General features: G+C 36.5%; 1 long non-coding RNA gene across 2 annotated transcripts; it reads right to left on the bottom strand.

Annotated features, from left to right (window-relative positions):
- Positions 1 to 19560: 19560 nt before the first annotated feature.
- LOC136227071 (uncharacterized) lies at positions 19561 to 23106 on the bottom strand. Of its 2 annotated transcripts, XR_010687966.1 has the most exons (3): positions 22832 to 23106; positions 22221 to 22479; positions 19561 to 22125 (listed from the first exon to the last, which is right to left on the bottom strand). It is a non-coding gene; the product is annotated as an uncharacterized lncRNA (long non-coding RNA). The 2 variants fall into 2 exon arrangements; XR_010687965.1 differs by having other exon boundaries at positions 19561 to 22479.
- Between the last annotated feature and the right edge of the window lie 3092 nt (positions 23107 to 26198).

The raw sequence follows: 26198 nt of genomic DNA, 5'->3' as shown, positions 1-26198 counted from the left end.
CGGAGGGGGGCAGATCTAGTTGGCCCAAAGGTGTTGCGGATCATGAGTTTTGGGCCTCCATTACGAGGTCCGATGACTATCACGTCTCCAACCTCCGTCCATCTCTCATCCGTGACCCTATCCTCCAACTTCTCCACTGCTTCATCTCATTTTACTTCTCGGGGAAGTCCGAGGCCTCTAAGGTCAACAAACATGAACTGTTGGCTCTCTACTGTTGTGTCAATGGGCTCACCTATGACCTCGCCTACCATGTGGCTGCTCACCTCCACTCCACACCTATCCGAAAACGGGCTAAGCTCGGGTTCGGCCACCTCATCACCATCTTCGCCCTCTCCACTCTCGGCTCCGACGCCATTGAGCGCCTCCCGCGCCTTATGCCTAAGCCCGTGGAGAAAAATGCTTTTAAGTCCCTTAACCGTCCCACTTCGGGCCCGGGAGAGACTTCGGGGGCGGCTCATGCCCACGAAGAAGGGGGTTCGCACTCGAATTCGAGCTTAGGTCTCAATTTTAGCCCTCCACCTCTCCACGATTTCAATGCCCTTTACGCTCGGTTGGATATTTTGGAGGATAACCAACGTCGGGATCGGGCCCATTTTGACACACGCTTCGACACCATTGAGGAGCAACAACGTGAGGACCGGGCTCACATCGACTCTCGTTTCGATGCCCTCACCGCCTCCTTCGCTTCCTACTTCAACCTCCATGGCACTCCCCCTCCATCTCAACCATAGTTCCATTTCTTTTGATTTCCATTTTCTTTTGATGTTTTCATGTTTTGATGTTTTAATGTACTATCTTTTTATTTCCTTAGTAATTTCCGTTTATGTTTCGTGCTATTTCTGCGTTCATTTTTTGCGGGTTATAATAAACCTACGCAGGGCGTTCCCTATGGCACGCCCCGCGTATTTGAGTCTCTGACTCCAAAAACAATATAAACACCACCTTACGCGGGGCACCCTCCCTATTACGCCCCGCGTCTTTGAGTCTCTGACTCAAAACGCATTAAAAATGCCGGCCTACGCGGGGCGCCCCCTGGATACGTCTCGCTTAGGGCCCCTGACCACTAAGGGTCTTCTTCTTTTCCTTTTCTCACTTTATTTTTGTTTTTGTTTTCGTTTCTTTTTGCAACGCCCTTGGAATAAGCGTCATTTTAAATAACGTGGAGGGATATGCAACCCCGCACTTAACGTTTGTTTTGCACTACCAAAAACAAAAATAAAAATACAACAAAATAATTAAACTAATTTATTGACTCTTTTAAATTTTCCCGACACGTTATCCCTCCTTCGGAAATCAATTAAAGTTCCATTATTTGTTATCAAAAATAAAAGTGTCAGAACATAAAGGAATGATTCGATTAAGAAATTTTAGTCTTGATCTTAAAGTTAGGGAATTTGTGCAAAGCTTAGGATAGTACTAAACTAAGGCATTGAGTCTTAACCCAAATGTTATCTCCATAATGAACTTTAAAAAGGCAATAAAAACGGGATAGTTGAGAATTTAGCGAAAACTTGATAGTAGACAATTTAAACCCGAATCTTTGTGAGGTATTTTTGAGCCTAAAAGAGTTCGTACGAGAACTCTAATTCTTTCACAATTTTTCGAGAGCTTTGACTTCACTCGACTCATAGAATTTGCATCCAATACCGGATTAAGTACACTTAGTTATGGTAAAAAGGCAATAGATGATAAACCGAACCCACTTAGGCTAATTTTTCTTAATTTATTTTTCTCGTTTTCATTGAATATTAGGAAACCCCTTCGAGCCTATTAACCAATTTTTTTGTTAATACCCTCTTAACATTTAACCCTTTTTCCTCTTGTTCAATTACCGACATAATCAAGTTGCACCCGAATTACCCGAAATAAGTCACGGCCTTAGCAAATGAGCACCGTAAGTTCTCAAATATTGTTTTTGTGCCACTATCAAAACAAAAGATACAATAAAAATAAAAAAGGCATTCTCAAGCTCCACCCGAGCAATTTTGAAGTATATTCTGTAAAATTCGCCAAGGCCGAAATAAACAACGATACGGTGCAATCACAAACGGTATTTTTGAACTCGAGTTCCTTTACACTAACCACTAAAGAAGCCACCCACATTACAACCCCCCTCCGGGTTCATTTTTAATATTGCCTAACCATATTTTAGGAGGAAAAATCCGGATAAAAATGCAAATTCAACATGATCTTGATTAAGTGCAAAGAAGAGCGATAAAACACCGACCCACCTAAAATTAAGCGTAAGAGCGAAATCCCTTGGTGAGGTACTATCGGGTCCTCAAAAGATAATCAACCCCCGTTAATATTGCCTATTAAATCTTGATCATGGAGGTTTCAAACAAGTTTCGTACTCAATTGTTTGCGTAGGTACTTACCGAAACCTTTGCACAAAACCATAACTTTGAAATCACGCACTTGGCAAAACCAACCTTCGGTTTGTTTCTTAATTTTCTCAATCCCTTGTCTTTCGATTTCTTTTACTTGAGGACAAGTAAAACTTTAAAGTCCGAGGAGGTTTGATAGGGGTATTTTACCCCTATCTTTTAGCGTGATTTACGGGTTGATTTTGGATAAAATAAATAAGTTTAATTACAAAAATAAAGTGTTTTGATAAAATAAAGAAATAAAAATAGATGTTGAACTTTCAGTTAATTTCCCGTATTTTTTATTAGTTTTTGAAATAAAAACGTCAAGCTAACTCGGCTCGCAAGATTTGTATTTCAGGTACGAGAAAGGAGAAAAAATCCACACAATACGCGGGGCGTATTATCCTATACGCGGGGCGTAAAACATAGTGCCAGAAATAATTGCCTTATCTGCAGGCACCATGTGGAACTGACTCAGCATACGCGGGGCGTATGACACACTACGCGGGGCGTATGACACATGTTGGCAATAATTGGCCTAATCCTGAAAGTCAGACTGCATTGTCTCCTAGAGTCAACTCTCCTTACGCGGGGCGTACCACCATATACGCGGGGTGTAAAAGGCAGTTCTTCAACGTAAAAAAATCAGAGACTCTTTTACGCGGGGCGTACTTGAGCTACGCACGGCGTAAAAGCACCAATTCAAGCAATAAAACTTCAGAGACGCAAACACACGGGGCGTATAATCCTCTACGCAGGGCGTGCTTGAGACAACGAGACAACGAATTGGTCCACATGCAGGAGATTTCTGACGGAATGGGCATTTACGTGGGGCGTAGACCAATTTACGCGGGGCGTATCATGGGATTTCTGCACCAAATAATGTTGCTCCATACTTGTGCTTTGTGAAATTACAAACTTGCCCTTGCTTGATGTCTATAAATAAGAAGCTCTTGAACTTCATTTGACACCAATTACATACTAGGGAGCTACACTATACTCTTTTCTTTCCTTGTAATTTAGATTCAGATTTTGTAAGTTAAACTCTCCCCCTCGAGAGCTTGTTCGTTGTTCCGGCGTTCCATTGACGTTCCGTTCCACCATTCGTCACCAAGCTCGAGAGTTCCACCTCCACGACCTAGGAGACGGCTTTGAGTCCGGTTAGCTAGTTCCAAGGGCGGATTCTCCCTTTTACTTGCTAATTAGCTTGTACTCTTCCTATGTACTAGGCTTGGTTGTATTTCATCTAATCACTTTCCATATTCATAATTTATGATTTATGATCTCTATTTCCCTTTATGTGTTAATGTTTATTGCTTGTTTTGATATTGATAATTGATTATTGTGTAGGAGAACGCGATTACTGCCGCCATTCGGGCTATCTTTAGGGAGTTATATAGGTGTTGCCTTACCGAAAGTGACAAACCGGAAACCGTAGGAATTGACAAGCCATGGAACTTACGGGCCCTAGTTTCTAATTCCCCCGCATTAGACACGCCTTGACTAGGAATCACGTAGTCTAAGTGCTTCACGGGTCGGTTCTACTACACTTGGTCGTCTTTGCAAGAGTAAACTATTATCCGTATACATTTAGAGTCATTATTTATCATGGTTATAACTTATCGTAATCATCCCACTTCATAGAGTTTTAGCTACATAAATTTGTGTCGCCAATAGTGAGGGATAGTGTGTAATTATGTCTTACTTAACGCCAAAGTAATTACCGTTTAAATAACATACGAAACCGAGTCGTCTAATACTTGTAATTATAAATCCCGTGGATTCGATACCCGGTCTTAACCGGATTATTACTTGATACGACGGGGTACACTTGCCCCTAAGTAGTCGTAGCATCTAAGTAGAGTCAAGAGCAATTTATAAAGACCACATCCATAGACATAGCACATTCACCGCAATACACATTTAATCGTCATTAGAAAACTCTACCACTAGGCGTCGCGCTATCAATATTCCTTTGAGCCCGAGGATTATTTATACCTATTAATACCAATGAGATGAACAGGTGACAATGATGAATCTACCCATCCTGTTATCTCAAATCGGATCCCCAATCCTAATGAACAACTTTTCATCGGATCTATGTAACTGTCCAGATATCTGTATATATGAAGCTTGTGAGATCAGCTTTCTTTCGGACAGAAGACATTGTTACATACAAGTCTCAACAGTGATATATCAATCCCAAACATATCACTTGACTTGGAGTGGTTTTAAGTTTATTAGTTTATCATAAAGTTTAGTCTCACTTCATGCTTGTATGAACACTTTATAATCACTTTAAACAAACTTACGGATTTCCTTTTATTAGACTTTATTTAGTTCGTAAAAGGGATTGCCTTTATATAGTTATAAAACATATATCTCATTAAAACAAATGATATAAAGAACACTTCATTTACATTAAGTTTGTATCCTAGAACAATTGTCTATAGGACACCAAACCCCAACATACTCCCATTTGGACTAAAGCCAATTGTTTCTAAAACTTATCCCAGTAGAAGTTAAATGACGATCATGTACTCTCTGGGTTAAAGGCTTTGTCAACGGATCTGCAACGTTGTCCTCTGTAGGTACTCTTTCTATTCTCACATCTCCTCTAGCCACAATCTCTCTTATGATGTGGTATCGCTTAAGGTAATGCTTGGACGCATTATGAGATCGTGGTTCCTTTGCTTGCGCAATGGCTCCATTGTTATCACAATACATTGTAATGGGATTTACAATGTCAGGCACCACACCAAGTTCTGTAATGAACTTTCTTATCCAAACCGCTTCCTTTGTTGCTTCCGCAGTTGCGATATACTCTGACTCGATCGTAGAGAAAGCTACGCTTCCCTGCTTGGAAATCTTCCAACTGACCGCGCCCCCATTCAAGATAAATCGGTATCCTGATTGGGATTTAAAATCATTCTCATCTGTGAGATGACTAGCGTCTGAAAATCCTTCTATTTTCAGATCTCCTTCTCCGTACACTAGGAATATATCTTTAGTTCTTCTCAAGTACTTAAGAATGTTCTTGACGGCAATCCAATGCTCGTCTCCCGGATTCCCTTGGTAACGACTCGTTATACTTAACGCGAACGCTATGTCGGGTCTAGTGCATAACATAACATGCATAATCGAACCAATTGCGCTAGCGTATGGGACTGCAGCCATGCGTCTTTTATCATCATCGGTTTTAGGACATTGATGATTGTTTAACTTTACTCCATGTAGCATGGGTAAGTTACCTCGTTTCGATTCAAGCATGCTAAACCGATTTATCACCTTTTCAATGTATGTAGCTTGTGAAAGACCAAGCAGTCTTCTCGATCTATCTCTATAGATCTTTATACCAAGTATATAAGCTGCTTCACCAAGGTCTTTCATTGAGAAGTTACCTGATAACCATACTTTTACCGACTGTAGTAGAGCAATGTCATTTCTGTTGGAAATTAGGCTAAGGTATAGCAGCGGAAATATAAAATTTTTAGCCTACTTCCTTTTAACCATAGGATCTGTTAATCTTTATTTCATATAAAGAGGGATAAGAAGAAATACCTTTCGATGAACAATCTACCGTTGTTAATGAAGTGCCCACAACTCTTCTCCGAGTTCCCAAGCACAAAGTAAAACACAGTGAGATTAAGTTAGAATCAACTGTATGAGTTGCAACCAAAATAGATTGCCTCTAATTAATCAACACAAGATCAAAGAAAAGAAAGATAGATGAAATTAATCGATCGATGGAAGCCGCAGGAATTCTTGTCCATGAACTGGGGGAGTCGAATTCTCTTTCTCTCTAAGCTAGGGATTTCGAAAATCACTAGGTGGGATTAGGGAGCTTAGTCGAAATTCATGTATAAAGGGGGTATATATAATCACTTGTATCTAAACCCTAGTTAGATAGAATTATGTTACTTAATAGGAATTCAATTCGGAATAGAATTCCTAATTATTATCTCACTATATATCTAATATATCTAGGATAATAATAAATAACCTAATTGGATAATAATAGGAGTATTTATAATCTAATTATAACTCCTAACTTATTTATCCTTTAATTAATTTAATTCACAAACCTAATCAAATTAGGATTAATGGAATTAAAATAATTCCTTATTTATTATATATAAATTTCGGCCCCCTCTAATTAAATGGGCCTTGCTAGGCTCAATTGGGCTTCCATCAATTAATAACATCCATCTCTCTTTTGGTTCCAAGTCTTATGTGTGATCCATTAGGTTCTTACTACTTCTGGCCATATGCAACTATTAAATTAATTCTCCAAGAATTATATTTAATCTTTGCATAACAGAATGATGTACAGAGTATGTGATTAGCAAGTCCGTAATCATTCCCCCAGAGTCCATAAGAAGACAGGTTGATTCTGTCGTTAACCTTTCCGTATTAGTTACAGTATAATTCGATCCTTTATCAACTACATCCTTGAACTGAATTTTATGACTATGGATGATGTCAAGTCACATATAGCGAGACGTTCGTTTTACTTGTATAGGCCGAGTCAACTCAAATAGATAGGTTAAGTGAAATATGTATTTCAAGTCTCAAGCTATCACCTTGCAAGGATTTAGAGTCGAGTCTTCCACAAGTGATCCTTGGATGTATCTCCCATTTATAGGGAGTGATAAATGCTCAATCCAATATATAACAATCCCGCAATCACTTCCTGTGATACTCAACGTCTACTGTTCACACCCTAGAGTCATCTCTGTTAAGGATTGTGTTACACCAGAGTCAAAGCATCACATTCCGTAATCCAGAATACCAATTAATATTCCTTTGAGTCTGAGGATTAGTTATACCTATTAATGCCAATGAGATGAACATGTGACAAGGATGAATCTACCCATCCTGTTATCTCAAATCGGATCCCCAATCCTAATGAACTCCTTTCATTGGATTCACGTAACTGTCCAGATATCTGTATATATGAAGCTTGTGAGATCAGCTTTCTGTCGGAAAGAAGACATTGTTACATGCAAGTCTCAACAGTGATATGTCAATCCTAAACATATTACTTGACTTGGGGTAGTTTTAAGTTTATTAGTTTATCATAAAGTTTGGTCTCACTTCATGCTTGTATGAACACTTTATAATCACTTTAAACAAACTTACAGATTTCCTTTTATTAGACTTTATTTAGTTCGTAAAAGGGATTGCCTTTATATAGTTATAAAACATATATCTCATTAAAACAAATGATATAAAGAACACTTCATTTACATTAAGTTTGTATCCTAGAACAATTGTCTATAGGACACCAAACCCCAACATACTCCCACTTGGACTAAAGCCAATTGTTTCTAAAACTTATCCCAGTAGAGGTTAGATGACGATCATGTACTCTCTGGGTTAAGGGCTTTGTCAACGGATCTACAACGTTGTCCTCTGTAGGTACTCTTTCTATTCTCACATCTCCTCTAGCCACAATCTCTCTAATGATGTGGTATCGCTTAAGGTAATACTTGGATGCATTATGAGACCGTGGTTCCTTTGCTTGCGCAATGGTTCCATTGTTATCACAGTACTGTGTAATGGGATTGACAATGTCAGGCACCACACCTAGTTTTGTAATGAACTTTCTAATCCAAACCGCTTCCTTTGCTGCTTCCGCAGCTGCGATATACTCTGACTCGGTCGTAGAGAACGCTACGCTTCCCTGCTTGGAACTCTTCCAACTGACCGAGCCCCCATTCAAGATAAACAGGTATCTTGATTGGGATTTATAATCATTCTCATCTGTGAGATGACTTGCGTCTGAAAATCCTTCTATTTTCAGATCACCTTCTCCGTACACTAGGAACATATCTTTAGTCCTTCTCAAGTACTTAAGAATGTTCTTGACGGCAATCCAATCCTCGTCTCCCGGATTCCCTTAGTAACGACTCGTTACAGATAATGTGAATGCTACGTCAGGTCTAGTGCATATCATAGCATACATAATCTAACCGATTACGCTGGCGTACGGGACTACAACCATGCGTCGTTTATCATCATCAGTTTTAGGACATTGATGATTGTTTAACTTTACTCCATGTAACATGGGTAAGTTACCTCGTTTCGATTCAAGCATGCTAAACCGATTTAGCACCTTTTCAATGTATGTAGCCTGTGAAAGACCAAGCAGTCTTCTCGATCTATCTCTATAGATCTTTATACCAAGTATATAACCTGCTTCACCAAAGTCTTTCATTGAGAAGTTACCTGATAACCATACTTTTACCGACTGTAGTAGAGCAATGTCATTTCCCATAATAATATATCGTCCACATATAGTATGAGAAATGTTATAGAGCTCCCACTTGCTTTCTTGTAAATGCAAGCTGCTTCGCAATTTTGTTCGAAACCAAATTGTTTTATGGTTTCGTCAAAACGCTTATTCCAGCTTCTCGATGCTTGCTTGAGTCCATAAATGGATCTCTGAAGTTTGCAAACTTTGTTTGCATCCTTCGATATGAAACCTTCAGGTTGCATCATAAATACATCCTCAAGCAGGTTTCCGTTTAGGAAAGCTGTTTTCGCATCCATTTGCCAAATCTCATAATCGTAGTGAGCGGCAATAGCAAGCATGATTCTGATTGATTTGGACATAGCAACTGGAGAGAAAGTTTCGTCATAATCAACACATTGCTTCTGACGATATCCTTTCGCTACTAACCTAGCTTTGTAGGTGCTAACCTTTCCATCCACGTCAGTCTTCTTCTTCAAGATCCACCTGCATCCAATGGGTTTTATCCCTTCGGGTGGATCAACCAAAGTCCACACTTGGTTAGTATACATGGAATCCATTTCATAATCCATGGCCTCAAGCCATGCTTTAGAATCTGGACTAGTAAGAGCCTCTTTGTAGTTTTCGGGTTCGTCGTCTAACACGGGAATCTCATCATCATCTCCCGCTAGAAAACCATATCTAACTGGGAGTTCACGAACTCTTTGTGATCTACGAATAGGTGGCACTGGAGTCTCATCTAATGGGACTACTTCGGGTACCTCAACCACCTCCATTGTTTCAGTAGGTGTTTCTTCTTCTTTAACTTCGTCAAGTTCAATCACGCTTCCCTTTTGTGTTTCTTCGAGAAACTCTTTCTCTAAGAATGTTGCGTGCTTGGATACTATTACTTTCTGATCATCTGGATGATAGAAGTAATACCCTACGATTTCCCTGGGATATCCAATGAAGAAACATTTATCAGATTTAGAATCTAGTTTGTCAGACGCAATGCGTTTGACATATGCTGAACAACCCCATACTCTCATAAATAAGAACACGGGTTTCCTACCAACGAACAATTCATATGGTGTGGAACTAGCGGATTTAGTTGGTACTCGGTTCAGGGTGAAGAGGGCAGTTTCTAAGGCATAGCCCCAGAACATCTTTGGAAGTAAGGCCATGCTCATCATGGATCGTACCATATCTAATAGGGTATGGTTCCTCCTCTCAAATACACCATTGTGTTGTGGTGTATAGGGAGGTGTCCATTGTGAGCATATCCCACATTCAGTTAGATAATTCAGAAAATCATCCGAAAGATATTCGCCACCTTGATCGGATTGAGCGCCTTTATTTTCTTTCCTAATTGATTTTCTACTTCATTCTTGAAGCATTTGAACTTGTCAAAAGCTTCTGATTTGTGCCTCATCAAGTAGATGTAACCATATCGAGTATGGTCATCTATGAAGCTTATGAAGTATCTGAATCCTCCTCTTGGTTGGACCGACATAGGACCGCATACATCTGAATGAATGAGTCCTAGAGTGTCTGATACATGCTCACCTTTATTGTTAAAGGGTGTCTTTGTCATTTTACCTTTTAAACATGATTCGCATGTTTCCAATGATTCGGAATCGATTGGATCTATAAGCCCGTCTGAATGTAGCTTTAGCATGCGTCTCTTGTTTATATGGCCTAAACGACAATGCCACAAGTAAGTTGAATTATCTAGCTTATGTCTTTTGGTATCAATTGCGAAAACAGAAATATTATCATCCAACACATAAATCCCATTTTGTGATATTCCTGAGAAATAGAAAATCGAATCTCTATAAAAATCGCAACGTTTGTCTTTTATTGAAATATGAAAGCCGTCGTCAACAAGACGGCTAATAGAAATAATATTTCTAGATATTCCTGGAATATCCTTAGGCTGCATCGGGTATCAAGTACCAAAAGATTCAGACTGTGATATTTCAATATAAAACATACCATATGTTGAAGTCCCGGCTTCTTCCCCTTTTGAGGAAGGCTAGGTACTCCTTGCAGTTTCTCTTCCAATGCCCGTCTTTACCACAGAAGTGGCACTCTCCTTTGGGCTTCTTCACTTCCTTTCCCTTACCTTTGTTGGGCACGACTTTCTTACCTTTCTTGGGATATTTAGGATTGGGAAAATTCCCTTTCCTCTTCTTTGATCCCTCAATGACAAGAGCCGGTATGGTCTTGTCTTTCTTCATATTGGGCTCAACCGACTTGAGCATATTTGCAAGCTCTTCAAGAGAGGTTTGCAAGTCATTCATCTGATAGTTCATGATGAACTGTGAATAACTCTCTGGGAGGGATTGAAGAATTAAGTCTATGCTTAATTCGTTATCCATCACAAATCCAATACTAGAAAGTTTGGTAATGTAGCCAATCATCTTGACACAATGTGTCATGACAGATGTGCCCTCTTGCATCCTGCAACGATATATCAACTTGGATATCTCGTAGCATTCGCATCTGGTTTGTTTCCCAAACAATTCCTTTAGGTGCATGATGATGGAATAGGCATCCATTTCCTCACGTTGCCTTTGTAATTCTGGTGTCATCGATGCAAGTATGATGCATCCGGCATGATCATCATCAGCCTTGTGCTTCTGGTAAGCATCAATTTCCTCAATGGGAGCATCATCAGCAGGGACAGGGGGTATCGATGTATCAAGTACATACCCTATTTTATCGAACTTCAAAACGATTTTGAGGTTACGAAACCAGTCGGTGAAGTTTGAACCATTCAATTAGTCATGATTTTAGGAGTGTTTATTTTAAAACTTGAGATGTGAGAAAGAGTAAACGTATGCTATTCATTTTCTTTAAAGTATATCAATCTAAAATTATAGGCCTTTTAGTTTATTTTAGATTGCTCCCACTATTTTGCCAAATTAACAGCCCTCCATATTAATTCGAAGAATTTCACAAATCCTTTAGTGAGCTAGGATCCTAACTCCTGAGATTTCGCCTTGAGTTTACTCAACAAGCTAGTCTCATTCATTAGGTAGATTCATGTAATCAATCACATCTCTAATGTGATTCCTAGGTTATTGGGTTACTAACCACATTAGTAACTAATATGTTATTCATATTAATCCCAACCATCTTGCCCATTAGTTTATGACAACATGAGTTTACTCATCCAATTATCATAATCTAATTTAAGTATCACCCCATATTCATGAAAAATGATTTTCGATAATTCAGGTGTTACCGAAAGGAGCCCGAGCTTGAGTTTACTCAACAACCCAAAGGCCCTTAGTACTGCCGGCTGAATTATAATATTAGGGAGGGGCAACCGATTTTAATAACTTGCTTATTTACTTAACTTTTTAATGAGGGATTTTATTTTAGGTCTCATAATCTAACTTAGTCTTGATTTGCTTTAGCATACATCAGACACATACATTCACATACATTGGCGTTATGGACATATCATCTAAATTATTCCGTCGAGCCAGAGACGGAATAAAATGGCAAACCTAAGGAAATACTAACTATTACATATTTCTCTTTAGGTCCTCCGTCTTCTCCATAGCGCCTTGAAATTACATATTAATTTCTATACTACTAAAGAAAACTTCAATTGAATTGAAGGGAATCAGATGAGAGGAGAAATTACAATAGATAGTAGAAAGGCAGGACTCGCAGGCCCTATTTCAAAAATACCAAAAGACTAAAGAGAGGGTCCAAATATGTCCATAACTCCAAACATGCATAGACTCAATTAAATAAATTTAATTGGTTGATTACATAACTATCTTATATAATATTTATGTTAATCACATTAACTTATCAAATTAACTTTCATCAAACTTTACTTCTAATAGTTTCGTATCCTTTTATATTAAACTTTTAGATTAATATAACTATACAAAACTTTTAATTATGCACGTCCCAATGATTTTAATTCATTTAACATTTTGATTTACAAATTGGTAAAACAAACTTTTAAACAAATTTTCATTCGATAATCAAAACAGAAAACTATCAATTTCTGATTAAACTATTTAAAATCAAGTGGGTATCGGGCCGGGCCCGAGAGTGGGCCGCTGCCCATTGGCAGCGGCCCTTAGGGCGCCTGGAACGTCGCTGCCTTGCGGCAGCGCCGCCCCAGCACCACGTGACAGCGGCCAGTCGCGCCGTGAGGCGCGACTCGGGCTGCTGTCGCATTTTTTTATAATAACTATTTTAAATATATATATAAATCAGTTCTAAAACGGTTTTAAAACGATTTTCAGAAAATAGGAAAACCTACCATAGATTTCGTGTTTTATCTTTTAGGATTAATAAAACTGATTTTATCAATCTAACTATAAAACTAATAGATTTTTGTTATAATGATTATCAACCAAAATAATTAGGAACATACGCATAATCAATTTTAATTAACAATTAATTAAAACTTATTTATCCTTAGGATTAATTAATCAAAGCCTATTTGTTAATTAACCTAACCATAAATATTTATTCAATCCTATTGAAAAACTTCTAAATTTTCATATATGAAATAACGGATTTAACGATGGCTCTGATACCACTGTTGGAAATTAGTCTAAGGTATACTATCGGAAATATAAAAATTTTAGCCTACTTCTTTTTAACCATAGGATCCGTTAATCGTTATTTCATATAAAGAGGGATAAGAAGAAATACCTTTCGATGAACAATCTACCGTTGTTAATGAAGTGCCCACAACTCTTCTCCGAGTTCCCAAGCACAAAGTAAAACACAGTGAGATTAAGTTAGAATCAACCGTATGAGTTGCAACCAAAATAGATTGCCTCTAATTAATCAACACAAGATCAAAGAAAAGAAAGATAGATGAAATTAATCGATCGATGGAAGCCGTAGGAATTCTTGTCCACCAACTGGGGGAGTCGAATTCTCTTTCTCTCTCTAAGCTAGGGATTTCGAAAATCACTAGGTGGGATTAGGGAGCTTAGTCGAAATTCATGTATAAAGGGGGTATATATAATCACTTGTATCTAAACCCTAGTTAGATAGAATTAGGTTACTTAATAGGAATTCAATTCGGAATAGAATTCCTAATTATTATCTCACTATATATCTAATATATCTAGGATAATAATAAATAACCTAATTGGATAATAATAGGAGTATTTATAATCTAATTATAACTCCTAACTTATTTATCCTTTAATTAATTTAATTCACAAACCTAATCAAATTAGGATTAATGGAATTAAAATAATTCCTTATTTATTATATATAAATTTCGGCCCCCTCTAATTAAATGGGCCTTGCTAGGCTCAATTGGGCTTCCATCAATTAATAACATCCATCTCTCTTTTGGTTCCAAGTCTTATGTGTGATCCATTAGGTTCTTACTACTTCTGGCCGTATGCAACTATTAAATTAATTCTCCAAGAATTATATTTAATCTTTGCATAACGGAATGATGTACAGAGTATGTGATTAGCAAGGATTTAGAGTCGAGTCTTCCACAAGCGATCCTTGGACGTATCTCCCATTTATCGGGAGTGATAAATGCTCAATCCAATGTATAACTACCCTGACATTACCTCCTGTGACACCCAACCTTTGCTGTTCACACCCCAGAGTCATCTCTGTTAAGGATCGTGGGACAACAAGATCAAAGTCTCACATTCAGTAATTCAGGATGACCAATTAACATTCCTTTGAGTCTGAGGATTACTTATACCTATTAATACCAATGAGATGAACATGTGACAAGGATGAATCTTCTCATCCTGTTATCTCAAATCGGATCCCCAATCCTAATGAACTCCTTTCATTGGATTCACGTAACTGTCCAGATATCTGTATATATGAAGCTTGTGAGATCAGCTTTCTGTCGGACAGAAGACATTGTTACATGCAAGTCTCAACAGTTATATGTCAATCCTAAACATATTACTTGACTTGGGATAGTTTTAGGTTTATTAGTTTATCATAAAGTTTGGTCTCACTTCATGCTTGTATGAACACTTTATAATCACTTTAAACAAACTTACGGATTTCCTTTTATTAGACTTTATTTAGTTCGTAAAAGGGATTGCCTTTATATAGTTATAAAACATATATCTCATTAAAACAAATGACATAAAGAACAATTCTTTTACATTAAGTTTGTATCCTGGAAGAATTGTCTATAGGACACCAAACCCCAACAATTTCTCATTAATAATATATCGTCCACATATAGTATGAGAAATGCTATAGAGCTCCCACTTGCTTTCTTGTAAATGCAAGCTTCTTCGCAATTTTGTTCGAAACCAAATTGTTTTATGGTTTCGTCAAAATGCTTATTCCAGCTTCTCGATGCTTGCTTGAGTCCATAAATGGATCTCTGAAGTTTGCAAACCTTGTTTCCATCCTTCGATATGAAACCTTCAGGTTGCATCATATATACATCCTCAAGCAGGTTTCCGTTTAGGAAAGCTGTTTTCACATCCATTTGCCAAATCTCATAATCGAAGTGAGCGGCAATAGCAAGCATGATTTTGATTGATTTGGACATAGCCACATGAGAGAAAGTTTCGTCATAATCAATTCCTTGCTTCTGACGATATCCTTTCGCTACTAACCTAGCTTTGTAGGTGCTAACCTTTCCATCCACGTCAGTCTTCTTTTTGAAGATCCACCTGCACCCAATGGGTTTTATCCCTTCGGGTGGATCAACCAAAGTCCACACTTGGTTAGTATACATGGAATCCATTTCAGAATCCATGGCCTCAAGCCATGCTTTAGAATCTGGACTAGTTAGAGCCTCTTCGTAGTTTTCGGGTTCGTCGTCTAACACGGGAACCTCATTATCATCTCCCACTAGAAAAACATATCTAACTGGGAGTTCACGAACTCTTTGTGATCTACGAATAGGTGGCACTAGAGTCTCATCTAATGGGACTACTTCGGGTACCTCAACCGCCTCTGTTGTTTCAGTCGGTGTTTTTTCTTCTTGAACTTCGTCAAGTTCAATCATGCTTCCCTTTTGTGTTTCTTCAAGAAACTCTTTTTCTAAGAAGGTTGCGTGCTTGGATACTATTACCTTCTGATCATCTGGATGATAGAAGTAATACCCTACGGTTTCCTTGGGATATCCAATGAAGAAACATTTATCAGATTTAGAATCTAGTTTGTCAGACGCAATGCGTTTGACAAATGCTGAACAACCCCATATTCTCATAAATGAGAACACGGGTTTCCTACCAACGAACAATTCATATGGTGTGGAACTAGCGGATTTAGTTGGTACTTGATTCAGGGTGAAGAGGCAGTTTCTAAGGCATAGCCCCGGAACGTCTTTGGAAGTAAGGCCATGCTCATCATGGATCTTACCATATCTAGTAGGGTACGGTTTCTCCTCTTGGATACACCATTGTGTTGTGGTGTATAGGGAGGTGTCCATTGTGAGCATATCCCACATTCAGTTAGATAATTCAGAAAATCATCTGAAAGATACTCGCCACCTCGATCTGATCGAAGTGTCTTTTATTTTCTTTCCTAATTGATTTTCTACTTCATTCTTGAAGCATTTGAATTTCTCAAAAGCTTCAGATTTGTGCTTCATCAAGTAGATATAACCATACCTAATATGGTCGTCTATGAAGCTTATAAAGTATCTGAATTCCCTTCTTGATTGGACTGATATAGGACCGCATATATCTAAATGAATAAGTCCTAGAGTGTCTGATACACGCTCACCTTTATTGCTAAAGGGTGTCTTTGTCATTTTACCTTTTAAACATGATTCGCACGTTTTCAATGATTCAGGATCAATTGAATTTATAAGCCCATCTTGATGTAGCTTAAGCATGCGTGTTTTGTTTATATGGCATAAACGACAATGCCACAAGTAAGTTGAATTATCTAGCTTATGTCTTTTGGTATCAATTGCGAAAACAGAAATTTTGTCATCTAACACATAAATCCCATTTTGTGATATTCCTGAAAAATAGAAGATCGATTCTCTAAAAAAATCGCAACGTTTGTCTTTTATTGAAATATGAAAACCGTCGTCAACGAGACGGCTAATAGAAATAATGTTTCTAGATATTCCTGGAATATCCTTAGGCTGCATCCGGTATCAAGTACCAAAAGATTCAGACTGTGAAATTTCAATATAAAACATACCAGATGTTGAAGTCCCGGCTTCTTCCCCTTTTGAGGAAGGCTAGGTACACCAACAGTTTCTTTTCCAATGCCCGTCTTCACCACAGAAGTGGCACTCTTCTTTGGGCTTCTTCACTTCCTTTCCCTTAGTTTTGTTGGGCACGGCTTTCTTACCTTTCTTAGGATATTTAGGATTGGGAGAATTCCCTTTCCTCTTCTTTGATCCCTCTATGACAAGAGCCGGTATGGCTTTGTCTTTCTTCATATTGGGCTCAACTGACTTGAGCATATTTGCAAGCTCTTCAAGAGAGGTTTGCAAGTCATTCATCTGATGGTTCATGATGAACTGTGAATAACTCTCTGGGAGGGATTGAAGAATTAAGTCTATGCTTAATTCGTTATCCATCCCAAATCCAATACTAGAAAGTTTGGTAAGCGATCCGCCCGTAGGACTTGTGAACCCTTCTTTGGGAAGGGAGTGAGAGAGTGTAAAGTCCTTGCGTCCAAGGAATGTTTTAACTCTTTCTCGAATGGTGATCATCTAAAGATGGATCCGCCCATGAGAATGTTCTCCTATCTTTGAGGAGAAAGTTGAGGGTGTAATGATCTCATGTTTGAGACGATTTTAACCCGCTTTTGATGGTGGTCAATCCTTTTCCTGTCTTTGAGGAGAGAGTTGAGCTCATTTGAAAGCTCCTGAGGGTCTCTGCTTCTTATCTTTATGGAAAAGGGATCCGCCCGTGATGGGATCAATTGTCCTATCTTTGAGGTAATTGATCCACCTGTGGAACTTTTCATTCGCCAGCCACTGGGCGTATATCAGCACTAAAAGCTAGGCAAATGAATATAAGAAGTATGGCGAGAAAGAATAAATTATAAAACATAGGATACTATAACAGTTTAATGCACATATAAGAATATGTAAAAATACTGATTTTTAGGCCCATGGTTCCGTGTTTTCTGAGCAACTAGAACCGCATCCTCAATGATGTTTAACTTATGAGTAATCACATCTGGGCTTACTCCTGTGGGGATCTCATTCTCCTATGTAAATATGCTTTCAGATTCAATGAGAACTTTTTTAACATCCTCTTTGATCTCAAGTTTTAATCTTTTGGCGATCCGCACCCGCTTTCCATCAGCAATAAGGAGCGTTTCTGTGTCGCCCAAAGCTGTAGTGACAAGTTAATATTTCTCACCTTCGTCCTCTTTGGATTGTGGGCGGATTGATAGTGACGCCGAGTATAAGTCTCTTTAGCCACCTTTTGGTTCCCGCTAATCATTACTCCTCCTTTGTTGGTGGGAATGTACATTGTCAGACGACGGATGGAAATTAGGGCTGTAACCTCTGGCCCTTGGTCTGGATAGTGTGACCCGTCACTCCAATGATGTCAACAATGGTTGTTTCTATTTGGATCGGATCAACCTTTAGTTTGGCGAATGCACCTTTGGTGATGACATTGCGAGAACTGCCCGTGTCTTTACTCACTTTATTTTATCTCCCATCCTTGAATCGCCATTGTTACTACCAATGCATCTGCATGTGGAGAGATTACTGGACCTGTTTCTGCAAAAGGAGCAACGGAGGGATGTTTTATCCAGAGCGGATATTTTTGCTATTTCCACGGGTGGCAGATACACTGGTCCATCTGCTATGACATTAATGACACTTTTGAATTTATTTTTGGGATCTGTCTTCTGCTTGTCATCTTGTTATTTGTTATTCTAGACAAAGATATCTAGTTTGCCAGCTCCCAACAAGCTTCAGTGTGGTGGCCAACCTGTAGTACGCTTTGGCGTTTCTTCCAACGGTTACATGCTCCCCTCCTTTGGGTTCGGGATATGTAATGTCCCGCTTATATTGAATCTTTTCTTTTATATTGTGGCAAGTTGGAAGCTTTAAACATTCTGTCCGCTTGGTACCCCAGGATCCGTGCTGTGAATGGCGAATTCATGTTAACTTGATGGCGTACCTTTCTGCATTGTTCTCTTGTCTATATAGAGCGGTATGCCCTCGTCTTTCAATCTCATCATCCGTGTGTTCAATGTTGAATCATGATGGTGAAGCCGGCTCTTGATCTTGATCTCGATCATGTTGAGGTTATGCTTGGAGCTATGGTTTAACGCGGATGGATGTTGTCACGATCGTGGGAGCCATTTTATCTAGCTTCGAATATCTTGTCCCCGCATCCTTCAACATTTTGCACTACACCATAAAACCCCTAATGCAACCAAGTGAAATTGTTGGCTTAGACCCCTTTTTGAGTTGCAATAGGCCAAAAATATGCCTAACGCAACAAAATTTCAATTGTTGCGGATGCTCCTGTAGCATTTTTTGCTAATGCAACAAGTTTTAAAGAATAGCAACAATTAACAATTGTTGGATATTTGTTAATTAGTTGCAACAAATTTTTGATTGAAGCAACAAATTTACAAAATAATACAACATGTTATTATTGTTGCACTAAATCAAATGCAACTAATTTATTTAATTTTTGCAACAATTTTAATAGTTTTTGCACCATGAATATTGCTTCATTTGCAACAATTTTAATTCGAATTTGCAACAAAATTAGTTGAAATTGCAACAATTTCAATTGGCTTCCACAACATATTTATTAGCTTTTGCAACAATTTTAACTGAAATTTGCTACATATTTAGTAGCATTTTACAACATTTATAATTGATTTTTGCAACGGTTGAAATCTGCATCTTTTTTTTTTTTCTGCATTATTTTGAATAATTTATACCTGTAATAAATGTAAATTTTGACTAATTTCGGAAAGTATAATCTGAAATATAATGAATATACTTCTAAACAATAATCCAAATCATACATACAGAATCTCTTATAAAACAAGATAGAGTATCATAATATATGTCCAATACATAGTTTTCAAATTCTAAGAAACCACCATCTTTCATTAATATCACTTGTTATCTTCCCCATCATAATCATGTACAATAATTGACGTATAACTCATGTCAATTGCAAATTCTCATTATGAAATTATATTATAATGATGTACAAGTTATATTATATATTTAACTTGTATCGTACCAATTGTTTCATCATCAAAGCCATCTTTGTATCCAACATTTTGTTCATTTCTCCCTCCATCTTGTTGTGCATTTCTACCTCCATCTTTTTCTTCAAATTTTCTTCCACTTCTTGTCTCACTTCCTCCCTTAGGCTTGTTTTTAATTCATTCACCAATTCAGGTGGAGCTTTCAGTTTTTTTGTCCTTTTTCAACACATATTTGGCATCCCTACCAAAAACCCATGAACGGGATGAATCACTGAACATCACTTGATCAACCATGAAAGCATTTGTTCCATCTTTGCCTACAAAAAAGCAAATATAAAAAGTTCAAAAGTTCAAGGCGATTGTAACAAGAACAACCCGAACAAATTAGGAATCAGAAATATAGTGATACAAATTAGCAAATATGTATCTGGTTTCTCTGATGGTGCTTCTAATAGTAATTTATTTATTACTCATACATTCTTATATATATAATATTGTTTCGCAACTTATAAGCAAAATTAAGATGAAATTCCTTATAAAGATTAATGATGATGAGGGACCACTAACACCATAGCCATAGGATCTTTTTATAAAGGAAAAGCACAAAACAAAATTATCTCGTGATTGTGAATAAGGGTAGGCTCATCTTATGACCAATTATGGGGGACTAATTGAAAACAAGACAAAATGGCTTGAGGGATTTAATATTCTTTTTTCCTGTTGCTAGACATGACCAATTAAACATTTAATATCCTTTCTATAATCTAGGGAAAAAGTACCAAAATAGGCCTAAGGTTTTTGGAAAAATACCAATTTAGGTTCCACGTTCAAAATAGCACCAATATAGGCTTAATGTTTACAACATAATATCAATTTAGGCTTAATGTTTACAATTTAGGCCTCACGTACAAAATAGTACCAATATAAGCTTAACGTTTATAAAATAATACGAATTTAAGCTTAACGTTTACAAAATATATCCAATTTAAGCTAAACGTCACAATTAATTATATTATATTATTTCTCTATTAACTTTATATAAATTTAAAATAACGTAAATGCAGCCACAAAAATGTGAAGAGAGGAAAAAATATAATATGATTAATTGTGGCGTTTAGCTTAAATTGGATTAAGCTTAAATTCGTATTATTTTGTAAACACTAAGCCTATATTGGTGATATTTTATACGTGAGGCCTAAATTGATACTTTCTACAAACCTTAGGCCTATTTTGGCACCTTATGTGACGTGGTGCTGATTTGACAGACTTAACAGATGACGTGTCACGTTTTGTTAGTAGTTCCTAAATTGATGCTATGTTGTATACGTTAAGCCTATATTGGTGCTATTTTGAACGTGGAGCCTAAATTGGTACTTTCCCAAAAACCTTAGACCTATTTTGGTACCTTATCCCTATAATCTATTTTCAAATATTTATTCATCAAAATGACCAATTAAAAGGGGTTCACATATAGTGGAAAAAAATAAAAAATGCAAATAGAAAAAATCAATGAGAAACACCTAAATCCCAAAGTTTATGTGAAACTCACTGAAATTTGTTCAAATACAAATATATGATACTCATATAATCACAAGATACCAGGCCTGAAAGAATTTAAAATCACAAGCTTAAATGATATTGGTAATTTTGATGCCACGGACCTAATAGATGTGCATCAATGGATCTTTTGGAGATTCAATTTAAAATGACCAGGAGGAAATTGTCTATATAGCAATCTGAAATTAAATGAAATAATCAACTTCAGCCCCATCAAATGCTATAACATTCTATTATGAATATGTGAAATATTAACACAATTACATCACTCTTTGATGCTAAAGGAAGTCGTGCCTTTGAGGTAACTACAAGCCAATGTCTTGCCACTCGCACATGATATGCCCTATGCGAACAACAAAATCAGTCCTGTAGCTTGGTCTAGCTTCAGTACAGACATAAACCAAGGGAACAACCCTTTTTGCAGTTTCCAATTAAAACCTATCCATTTAGATTTTGGTTCTTCTCTAATTCATGTAGGAAACATATGGTTGACTCCTATGACTTGAACAAGACAACAGCCGCATGCAATCACATTACTTGAAATATTATGATTATGTCCTGTGCAAGAATCCCAAATTCATCTAATAATTAGTATTACTAATCCAGTTAGATCTATCTCACCTAATCACAAAGGGTATTCATAATCAAGATATCTATGATTTCAAAAGGAAAAGTTGAAAAAAAACAAGAAGAAATGAAGATTCAATCAATTTTTAATCACTGAATCGTCCAGAAAAAAAGTGAATGAGATTTATGAGTACCGTTCGATCAAGATGTTGCCTTCCACATTTGCAAACAACACTGCAAGTATCATTTTGTTGGATCTCATTTCATCCATTTGAATCAGTATAAATTGGAAAACTAAAAAAATCATTTTGTAAACAAAATTTGCGCACCTCTTGAATTGCAGTGCCTTCTCTGCTATCATCAGGAACTGTATTTGCAGTGCCTTCTCTGCTATCATCAGGAACTGGACTCCATCCCACGAGCATTGTTAATGAAGAGTGTTGCTGCTGCAAAAGTTGGAGTCAAGCTATTTTTCCAACACATTTGGATTCTCAATATAAGCAGGATATGGAATATCATCTTCATTTGTACTGCCCTGACAACAACATCTTCTAGCTGAACATGTCTCAAAGATTGCAGAACTTTAACCTGAATCAACACATGTTGTTAAGTAAACATCTCAAACTTACATTCAAACCCCATTCATACACCTATTTCGCCTTTCCCAAGTGAGCAAGCGGCTCTTCAAGTGGCCGAGCATCAACCACAATTTGAAGAACGAAGGGAAAATAATCAATTATTTTCCAGCAAATTGCATAAACTAATTTAGTAAGAAAAATACACAAAAGGAAATTAAAATAAAATTAAAAACTAAGAAATTAAGACACAAGAACCAAGAACCGAAAGTCCATGAGATCAAATATTAAGCAGAAAATCCAGTAGGTAATGAATCAAATTCTAGAAATACTTGGAAGAAAAAAGGTACAAAGTAGAAAAAGACCTTAAGGAAGGTGGAGCTCTGGGCCCAAAAGCTTCTGTCTATACCAATCATGGCGGCCGCAGAGAGATGATTGCCGTAAGTTTGCCAGTGACATCTTTATGTTCTGCAGCAACGCTACGAAGCTCTGAGATGAAATTCTGGTTTTGAATGAGAGAAATCTGCTTAAGTAAAGAGAGAAGGAAAGGAAGAGAGAGGGAGAAAGACACGAACTAAGTTAGACCGATGGATGGCGTTCAGTGAGGTGGAGAGCGGCGAAGAGAGGAGGCAAGCATTGTAAATCGTTTCAAAAGAAACTAGGGTAATGGATTGAAACCCATTGTTTATTATTCCGATCCTACCCCTATGAATTACAGGTTACCCCTCTCCGGTTTTATTAATCCTTAAATTTCACCCCAACTTTCTTTAATCCTTTCAATCATACTCTTCCATATATTCAGTGAGCCCCAATTGTTTAAATATGGTTCGATTAAACCCCTATACATTACCATTACATACTTTAGATTATTGAAACTTCAATGTAACCTCCAAAATATTTGTTATTATTTGTGCTTTGTAAAATAGGGCTCTCATATGATTGATGTTTTCTATCCAAGGATTAAAAACAACCCAACCTATAATTATAAATTTTTTATACCCAACCAAATTTTTTGAAATACTAAAGATTGCAATATTTTTTTTATAAATTAAAATTTCATCCTTAATATATTTAATCTAAATAGAATTAGAAAGTATTTATTTATTTTTAGAAAAATTAATTTTGGTAAATAAATTCAAATTAATTTGTGCAAAGCATCATAAAACAGTAAAAAGAAAAATTTTGTATAAAAATTAGAAAATTTCATTTGCAAATTTATATATTAATAAAAAATTAATATTTAATATTGTATAATTGTTTCCAAAAATTAATATTATATATTGTTCTCAAAAATAAATATTTATATATATATATTAATAAAATAATAAATAATTTTAATTGCAACATTATATATTTGTTAGTTTTTCTTTGTTTTTGTTGCAATGGATCACTTAAATGTCAATGCAACACTAATAATTTTGTTGCTTTCACGGTTTTACCTTATTTTTTGTAACAATTTAAACAAATTGTTAGATTAACTTACTTAAAAGCAACATGCAAGCAACAATTAATATTTTTGTTGCATAATTTTTATCATTTTACTAATTTGAAGATTAATGCAACAAAATGCAACATTATTGAAATACAGCAAAATAAACTTACTTAATGCATCAATTTTCAAGCAACAAATTCAAATTTGGTTGCAGTAGAGGTTTTATGGTATAGTGTTGCTAACATAATAGATGGAGAACTGCTGACCTTATTCTTCTTGAATAACCACGGTGCACATAGCTTTATCCATGACAGATTGATACAAATGCAGGTCTCCCCTTCAGATTGGTCTACTCATCAAGGGTGGTTCTGCTAGGAATTGTTTTATACCTTGATATATGCTTGTTGACAATCTTTCTAGTACGATGATTCGCCCGTTCAACCTCTGGATCTTTCTCACCCATAGTGGGGCTTTCATTTAGGCGCTCTTTTCACCTTTTTCCTCGCATGGCTTTTATTTAGGCGCTCTTTTCACCTTTTTCCTCGCAGGGCTTTTTACTTTATCTGGATTTGCTCTAACTCCTTTTTTGCTAATGACATAGTCAAGGAATTTTTCTGAAGTGACTCTGCATATACACTTCTTTGGATTGAGCTTTATTTTTCATATCAGTGTTTGCACTGGTTGTAGTATTAGCAACTCCCTTGTACCTGTGGGTTAGCACTGAAAGAACTCCAGAAGTAGGGCATACTCTGTCCATTATTAAAAGATTGTGGTAAGGCATAAAAGCTATATTCACTTACCTTGGGGATCAGTGGCTTGATCCACGGAACATACTTCATAGCAAAAGACTGTTTGCATTGACCTTGTTGGCAAATATCATGTATAATGCAATGTCTCTTTATGGAATTTTTAGTTCATCTTGGAATCAACTTAATAATTTCTTCACGTTGGTCCCTGACTCTAGAATGAACTTAGTCAAAGGATAAAAGCGAGTAAATATTATATGTCAAACAAATTCATAATAGAATTTTAATCGTGCTTGTTTTAATAATAATATCACGTATAACGGTCATAACCATAAAGATTGCTACTGCACATGAATATCATAATGACTTCTTAATAAATAACCATAATGAGAATGGTTTAAGAATAATGTCCTTTTGTATTTCAATGCGCATTAATATCCGAGATAGCATATTTATTTTAAACGTCATAAAAGTTATGACATTCTATATTGGGTAAGATATCTTACATAGTTGCTATTTACTTGCAATTAATATTGTGCATTCATACATTAATGGCATTCAGAGATCATTAAAGCCTCATTTGAATGAGGTGTAATTAAAGAAAGGTAAGTGATAATATAGTTATATATAAAATTACTCTTATATTATTTCATTTGTACGAATAAAATAAAAGAGAAAGGGTAATTTTAGAAGAAAAATACATGTACCATGATTCTCCTCCAATTTGGAGTGTAAGGAAAATTACTCAAAATCCACTCTCACCTACCTTCACATACAATCCTCCAATTTTTAAGGAATTCTCATGTATATCTTAAGAATTTCGCATAAATTAATGTTCTGATCTGAAACCGACACTTGCACTATTTTGTAGTTAGCTCAGGACATGAAAGTTTTGTTTATCCAATTTGGTAATTCATCAACCCATAATGGCCTTAATAGTTAGGGACATTACAGGATAATTACAAATAGACTCAATATTTTCAAGTCTCTTGTGTTGGTAACAGAAATTCTAACAATGTCAAATAAACAGTTTTTATATGAATAGACACATCCTTGTAAAAAAGGGGAATGAAATAACTGTTTGACAAAACAATATTCAAAAATATGAAGTTCTGATATTAAAAGTACTATATAGGAGAAAAGCCATATATAGATGGCGAATTGTACAAGGAAAAACCAAATATGATTTTTTTGTAATTTCTTCTAATAGTTATATGCATGTTCATCCAAAAGACCAACCAGATTTAAATCATTTGTAATTACATGAGCCCTTTTATGATATTTTAATATCAAATGACAAAATCACATTGAATGGATGATTTTTTGTGTAAATCCCAAGATTACGGGTCTTATACATGCGTTTGTACTAATTCAATGATAATATCATATTACACTTGTCATGCATAAAAATATGAGGGCATAGTAAGCATGCAAGATTTAATGAAAGATTTGTGTCTATGACTTCATCTTTCACAGTTTATTAGATTTATCATAATAACATGTAATGATATTCATAGCACTTTATAAGAGTGAGGGATCTCAATTTTCTGTAAT

The sequence above is a fragment of the Euphorbia lathyris genome, chromosome 4 (genome assembly GCF_963576675.1).
Source record: "Euphorbia lathyris chromosome 4, ddEupLath1.1, whole genome shotgun sequence".
In the NCBI taxonomy this organism is placed as follows: Eukaryota; Viridiplantae; Streptophyta; class Magnoliopsida; order Malpighiales; family Euphorbiaceae; genus Euphorbia; species Euphorbia lathyris.
The sequence above is the reverse complement of the archived record's forward strand: the minus strand, read 5'-3'. Positions and strand labels throughout refer to the sequence as shown.